The sequence below is a fragment of the Daphnia pulicaria genome, unplaced genomic scaffold (assembly GCF_021234035.1).
Source record: "Daphnia pulicaria isolate SC F1-1A unplaced genomic scaffold, SC_F0-13Bv2 h1tg000086l, whole genome shotgun sequence".
Classification (NCBI taxonomy): Eukaryota; Metazoa; Arthropoda; class Branchiopoda; order Diplostraca; family Daphniidae; genus Daphnia; species Daphnia pulicaria.
In genome coordinates, this window is record NW_025804796.1 from 17,501 (window position 1) to 25,000 (window position 7,500).

General features: G+C 49.6%; 2 non-coding genes and 1 pseudogene across 2 annotated transcripts; all 3 read left to right on the forward strand.

Annotated features, from left to right (window-relative positions):
• The first annotated feature begins 2,183 nt into the window (after positions 1-2,183).
• Positions 2,184-4,476, forward strand: LOC124318946. Its single transcript, XR_006912637.1, has one exon. It is a non-coding gene; the product is annotated as a small subunit ribosomal RNA (ribosomal RNA).
• A 932-nt stretch (positions 4,477-5,408) lies between these two features.
• On the forward strand, positions 5,409-5,561 carry LOC124318944. Its single transcript, XR_006912634.1, has one exon. It is a non-coding gene; the product is annotated as a 5.8S ribosomal RNA (ribosomal RNA).
• A 642-nt stretch (positions 5,562-6,203) lies between these two features.
• LOC124318943 overlaps positions 6,204-7,500 on the forward strand; it is a pseudogene marked incomplete at its 3' end in the record, with an annotated part of 4,075 nt that continues 2,778 nt past the window's right edge.

Consider the following 7,500-nt stretch of genomic DNA (forward strand, 5'->3'; position numbering starts at 1 on the left):
ACGCAGAATGGGAAGTTGTCCGGTTCGGCGTTAGTTGTAGTTTCATTTCCACCGTAGCTGAGCTCCTTTCCGCCCGCCACTTCACATGATTTTAGTTTCGATTCCGTTCGATCGCGCTTGCACTGTCTTTGTTTTTTTTCACTGCTTGGATCGCGGCTTTGCTCTAACCAGTTTAGCCCCATGCGATCAAAAAGTCTTAAAAAAAAAAAACCGTTGAACGGAGACGAACTCGATGAGCTGTCGGTGTGTGAAATATCATTCCTTCGGTAAAACCGTTTTCGAAATTTCCGATGGTCGGTATATGTAAAAATATATCCGAACCGCGATGTGGACGGGAATTCAAACGCCCGCTTCACCGATTGGTGCGACAGCTGAGAAGCTCGTCACTCGATCCAACGACTCTTGGTCGAAAAGTTCAGAAGAGGTGCGCGCGTCAAACATTTTTTTTGGTTTCGGACGTTTCGTTTCTTCGGCACGTGTGGTTTGTCTGTGGCCGTCTGTGAGAGAAATCGGACGCTTGTTCTTTGTTATTTTACCGTAACAAGACAAGACGGGAAAGATTCTTTCTTCCAAACTTACGGCATCATAACCATCAGCGTTTACCGTCAGCGACGATACGGAAGAGAAAAGAAAATGGTGCGCGTCTTTTCACTTTTTGACACCGTATCAAAAAAAAATTACCGTTCAGGCGGAAATGTGTGTGTGTGTGTGTGAGCCGAGAGATAAAAAATAAAAAAGCCACCAAACAGAACGCTTTCAAATTATTTCGTGCGGCGTGCGCATATTTCACATTTTGCCGTTTGACGGAAGCTCGTTGTGTGGAACACAGAAGTGGAGATGGACGGAGTTGAAGGGGGGCGAAGACGGCCCGTCGGACAAAGTCAAGAGATTGAAATATACGAGAGAATTGGGTGGAAGTGATGGCAAATCTATAAAATTCAAAAATCGGATGAGATGCGAGGACCGCAAAATGTGGCGTCGACTCTGACTCTCTTTTACTACGAACTTCCCTTCGACGGAAGATATCGAGAGCTGAGCTGAGCGCCCGCTGAGTATGGCCGGCGTAATTACAAACGAGTTACGGTTGGAGCTATATCGATTGTACGTATCCCGAACGTTCATCGAACAAGCCAGATCAACTCGGCGCCCGGTAAGATGTACGCTCAGTTATGGCCATGACACACGAAGGGAGAATTCAAACGGCTGTGAGTGTACGGCCCGCCCGGAGTTGTGTGTAGGCAGTGACCTCTCAAGAAAAAACGTAAAAAATTTTTTTTTGACAGTCACCGGTCTGCGACAAGTAATCAGTACGAAACTTGGGTGCAATGCAAAAAACATTTTGAGAATCCTTGCTTGACAACAACGAATCTAACACGATAAAAAAAACGATCCCCATCGGTGTACCGCTTGCTTTTCTCGCGCTTCGGCGCAGAATCGCTTATTCAGCTGCCCTTGGAATATGTTCGTTTCGTGCATACTTGATCTCGGTCATTCTTCGGTGAACTCTTAAAGAATTGCGCACTTTTATAGGGGTAGTCTGGTTTGCTTGTCTCGACTTGAAATGATTTGTTTTTTTCCGCCCATGACTTTCTATACGATGCCTCTATGCTGGCCTCTGACCGCGGTTGTTCCGAGTTTTCTCTTTCTCTTCGAAAGTCTTTGCGGAAAATTCTGCCTCGTGTGACCGTTGAGCGGTGAGGTGTGTGTGTGTGTGTGTGTCGTGCGGGGTGATGCGAGAGTGTGCCTCGGCGGTGGAAAAATAAAAATAAAACTCTGAGCCCACAAAAATTTAAAAGATGTATGCTTGTCAGCTTAGTAAAGCAGGCTTGACTTATGAGCATACAGCACGCCACATATGACCGTCGAAAACCGTAATACGGGAAAAAAAGTTGATGAATATATCAAGACCGGTCGAATGAATCCGATTCACTTTGGGCTCATAGACCGTTGAATGGTCTTTGACTTTGGAAATTGAAATGAAAAAAATCCAACAAACGGATCGGATCGGTGTTTCTCTTCACTGGGACTCGCTGTGACACGCCAGGCGTTGCGATCAAAAATTTTAGTTTCCGAAGAAAAAGAAAAAAACGAAAAACGTGTTGATTTGGTGTGTGTTTGGTGATGCGTGGGCGAAATAAAAACCCGCAACTCGCCGGATGCATATCAAACAAACATACACGAAATACCTGGTTGATCCTGCCAGTAGCATATGCTTGTCTCAAAGATTAAGCCATGCATGTCTAAGTACAAGCCGCTAGACGGCGAAACCGCGAATGGCTCAATAAATCAGTTATGGTTCCTTAGATCCACTCCATCCTACTTGGATAACTGTGGTAATTCTAGAGCTAATACATGCACTCGAGCCTCGACTGCGGGCTTTCGGGCTCGCAGAAGAGGTGCTTTTATTAGATCAAAACCAGTCGGGCCGGGCTTTCGGGCTCGCGCACCGTACCAATTTTGGTGACTCTGGATAACTTCACGCCGATCGCACGGCCTTCGCGCCGGCGACGTATCTTTCAAATGTCTGCCTTATCAACTGTCGATGGTAGGTTACGCGCCTACCATGGTTGCAACGGGTAACGGGGAATCGGGGTTCGATTCCGGAGAGGGAGCCTGAGAAACGGCTACCACATCCAAGGAAGGCAGCAGGCGCGCAAATTACCCACTCCCGGCACGGGGAGGTAGTGACGAAAAATAACGATACGGGACTCTTCCGAGGCCCCGTGATTGGAATGAGTACACTTTAAATCCTTTAACGAGGAACCATTGGAGGGCAAGTCTGGTGCCAGCAGCCGCGGTAACTCCAGCTCCAATAGCGTATATTAAAGTTGTTGCGGTTAAAAAGCTCGTAGTCGGATGTCTGTCTTCGGCCGGGCGGCGCCGCTCTGAATCAAGGGTGTTGCGTTTCACGCTCTGGGAGCCCGGGTGTCAAAGCCCGACTCTCTTCACGGTCGGACAACATCGCCGGAGTGGTGGTCGGTGCGTCGTTGTTGTATCTGCGGCCAGAGTTGGAAAGTTCTTTCGGGTTCTTTTTTAAATTTTGGTCGTAGTTGACTCGATTCGCTCCACCCAGTCAATCGTTCGGGGTGCCCTTCACCGGGTGTCTCGGGCGGCCGGCAACGTTTACTTTGAACAAATTAGAGTGCTCAAAGCAGGTGTATCCCAACGCCTGAATATCGCAGCATGGAATGATGGAATAGGACCTCGGTCCGATTTTGCTGGTCTTTTACTTTTGGACCCGAGGTAATGGTCAATAGAGACGGACGGGGGCATTCGTACTGCGGCGACAGAGGTGAAATTCTTGGACCGCCGCAAGACGAACAACAGCGAAGGCATTTGCCAAGAATGTTTTCCTTGATCAAGAACGAAAGTTAGAGGTTCGAAGGCGATCAGATACCGCCCTAGTTCTAACCATAAACGATGCCAACCAGCAATCCGTCGGAGTTACTCCAATGACTCGACGGGCAGCTTCCGGGAAACCAAAGTCTTTGGGTTCCGGGGGAAGTATGGTTGCAAAGCTGAAACTTAAAGGAATTGACGGAAGGGCACCACCAGGAGTGGAGCCTGCGGCTTAATTTGACTCAACACGGGAAACCTCACAGGCCCGGACACTGGAAGGATTGACAGATTGAGAGCTCTTTCTTGATTCGGTGGGTGGTGGTGCATGGCCGTTCTTAGTTGGTGGAGCGATTTGTCTGGTTAATTCCGATAACGAACGAGACTCTAGCCTGCTAAATAGGTGACGGGTTTTATCAATTGAAACCGAAGGAGTACGGAGGCGTCGGGATCAGGTGGCGGCGATTCGGGTCTCGGTGGGACTGGTTCCTTTAGTGAGGCAATCTCTCGGCTTGGTTTCGTTGTGCTCTGTTCGTCGGGTGTACGGCCTTCACGGGTTGGTTGCCTGGCGGATGAGGTATGGCGGGGCTTTGTCGGGAATGTCTCGCGGGGGCTGGCTCTATTGTTATTCGGTCGTCGTCATCCCCGGCGATACCTTCTGCTCTCGCGTCCGTCACGCAGTCTTCTTAGAGGGACAAGCGGCGTCCAGCCGCGTGACAGTGAGCAATAACAGGTCTGTGATGCCCTTAGATGTCCTGGGCCGCACGCGCGCTACACTGAAGGAATCAGCGTGTTTCACTCTCCCTGTCCGAAAGGACCGGGGTAACCGCTGAACCTCCTTCGTGGTTGGGATTGGGGACTGCAATGATCCCCATGAACCAGGAATCCCTAGTAGGCGCGGGTCACTAGCCCGCGTCGATTACGTCCCTGCCCTTTGTACACACCGCCCGTCGCTACTACCGATTGAATGATTTAGTGAGGCCTTCGGACGGGCTTGTCGGGGTGCCGTCGAGTGGGGAGCAATCTCTGCCCGTGCGGTGCCTACCAACGGCGAGACTGAAAGATGGTCGAACTTGATCCTTTAGAGGAAGTAAAAGTCGTAACAAGGTTTCCGTAGGTGAACCTGCGGAAGGATCATAAACGAACAAGACAAATGTTTTGCGCATATGGCTTTGGTTGAGCACGAAACAACTAAAGTTGCAAAACAAAAAAACCCCATCAAAAGTCTTTCGGCGTAAGACATCGTATGAACTATGTGTGGGTTGACGGAAGAAAATCATTTATTTTGAACGGGTATCAGGCGCTCTGATGCGCGGTGGTTTAAAGCGGATTCGCCTTTTCAAATTGATTTTTCTTTCCTCTCGGCTCAAAAAAAAACACAAAGTCTTTCGATTTGGTCTATGGCCGTGAGCAAAATTCTTCCTGCTTCGATGGTGAATGTCTCTATAGATTCATTCGACCTTTAGCGGCGCTCACAGTGTTGACGTTAGTAGAGTGAAGAATACGATAGCCCGCCTGGGCCGCGAGTACCGAAGGAACAATAAAGGAGATTTTATAAAGTCTTAGTCCCTAAATCAAACACTTTGAAAAATAAAAACTCGGTGGATGGAGAGTCGGAAAAAAAAAAAACATCAAGATTTTGAACGGGTATCAGGCGCTCTGATGCGCGGTGGTTTAAAGCGGATACGCCCAATCGAAATTGTTTTTTTTTTGTTTCTCTCTTCGTCTTCGGGATTTTTTGATTCTCGGTGGGGGACGAAAGTGTGAGACTTTACTCTGGACGTTCTTTTCGGGCGTAGATACTCGTGGTTGCGTGCGTGTGCGTCGTATAGACTAACACTCCAAAGCCCGACACTATGCCGTTGAAAACCGAATGTTTTTTAAGCTTGCCCTTCGCCCTCTCGATGAAGTAGGAAGAATTCAAAATCACAATAACACACTAAACCCAAATTCTAGTACGAGTGTTTATCGGAACATTTTCTTTCTGGCTTTCTTTCTCCGCCCTCGCATTCATTTGCTTGGGCGGGTTTGGAGAAAAAGAGAGAAGAAAACGAATATGTCGTTTTATATACGACCCTGAACGGTGGATCACTAGGCTCGTGGATCGATGAAGAGCGCAGCAAAGTGCGCTAATCCATGCGAACTGCAGAACACATGGAGCATCGAAATCTTGAACGTAAATGGCGGCCCAGCTTCTCGCTCGGGCCACATCTGACTGAGGGTCGGTCGAATGATGAACGAACAGAGATTTTTTCAGTCTTGGTTTTGCATGTTGGGTCGCGGCGAGATTTATTTTTCACCCGGCCTGACCGCATAAAAAGCTCCCGAATCTCTAACGTCTGGGTGCCGCGCGACTTAAGTGTCCGCGATGCCTCAAATACAAAAAAGGGGGAAAAATAAAAGAAGGTTCGCCCTGTTTTGTTTTTTTCCTCTCTATTCAAAAGAAACCTTTTTCGATGGCAAAACAGATGGGAAATTTTTGAGCCAACTCAAAAAAAAATTTTAGAAATAAACACATCTTCTCGAACAAGGTGTCGGCTGCGTGTGCGCGATATACCGCTTCAACGCGAGTTTAGTTGTGTGTGTGCGCCGGGCGTGTCGAAGTGTCGACCACCGCGAATTATCACTCACTCTAACCGCTCGTTATGCAAGCTTGGTTCGCGCACGACGCGTTGTTTCAATACAAAAAGCCGCAGGACGCCCCTGTCACTTTTCGTAAATTAATTTTTGCGAATAACGAGAGACTCGCTTTATTTCGAAAAAAAAAATTTGAACCGGCAATTATTCAATCTTTCCCGGCTTTAAAACGCCAAAGTCTGCCGAGCTAGATAAAGTGTTGTCTCCTTTTGAAAACAAACAATTCATTCTGACCTCAGTTTAGATGAGACTACCCGCTGAACTTAAGCATATCAGTAAGCGGAGGAAAAGAAACTAACAAGGATTCCCTTAGTAGCGGCGAGCGAACAGGGATGAGCCCAGCACCGAACCTCGCGCCCGGTTGAGCGGGTGCCGAGGAATGTGGTGTTCGGGAGGATCGTGCGCGTCTGTCCGGTATCTATCGTCCAAGTCTCCATGAACGGGGCGAGCAACCCACAGAGGGTGTCAGGCCCGTAGATAAGACGAGCCGAGACCGTGCATCGGATCCCTTCCCAAGAGTCGGGTTGCTTGAGCGTGCAGCCCTAAGCGGGAGGTAAACTCCTTCTAAGGCTAAATATCGCCACGAGACCGATAGCGAACAAGTACCGCGAGGGAAAGTTGAAAAGAACTTTGAAGAGAGAGTTCAAGAGTGCGTGAAACCGTTCAGGGGGGTTAAACGGGTGGGCCCTCGAAGGTCGAACAAGTCCCCGCTCCCGGCACTTGGTTGTATGCCCTTAACGCTGCATGGAGACTGCCTGAATTGGCGGCTCTCTTGCATAAGTCGTTCTGCGATCGCAATAGCCACGCCAAGGTCCGCAAGTGGGGGGCCTAGTAGGACTCCGCGACCGACTGGGTGTCTGTTACACGGGGCGTCCGTTAGCGAGTATTCGTGGTTACCTTCGCGGGTGCCGCGATGACGAGCGCGGCGTTTCCCAACAGTACTGCCCGGTCGTGACCTGTCTCCTCCCGGGAGGTGTCGTAGCTTTTTTTTTGTAAAAGAGAAAAAGTTGCGGTGCTCAACCTGTGGAGGCCCAGAGCGGAGAGTAGAAGTCGGGTCCCACCCGACCCGTCTTGAAACACGGACCAAGGAGTCTAACATGTGCGCAAGTCGTCGAGAAATTATCAAACTAAACTCGCGAGGCGCAATGAAAGTGAAGCGGCCCCGATGAGGGTGCATCCGCGAGGGGTGATCCCGTCTCGAACAGAGCGGGCGCAACCCCAGGGCGTCCGAATGCTCGCGAGATCTTTCCCCCTTAAAAGGGTTTGGTCGAGTCGGCCGGACGAACCCAGAGCGCACACGTTGGGACCCGAAAGATGGTGACCTATGCCTGGCCAGGACGAAGCCAGGGGAAACCCTGGTGGAGGTCCGCAGCGATTCTGACGTGCAAATCGATCGTCGGAGTTGGGTATAGGGGCGAAAGACTAATCGAACCATCTAGTAGCTGGTTCCCCCCGAAGTTTCCCTCAGGATAGCTGGTGCTCGCAAAGAGAACAAACGGAGTTTCATCCGGTAAAGCGAATGATTAG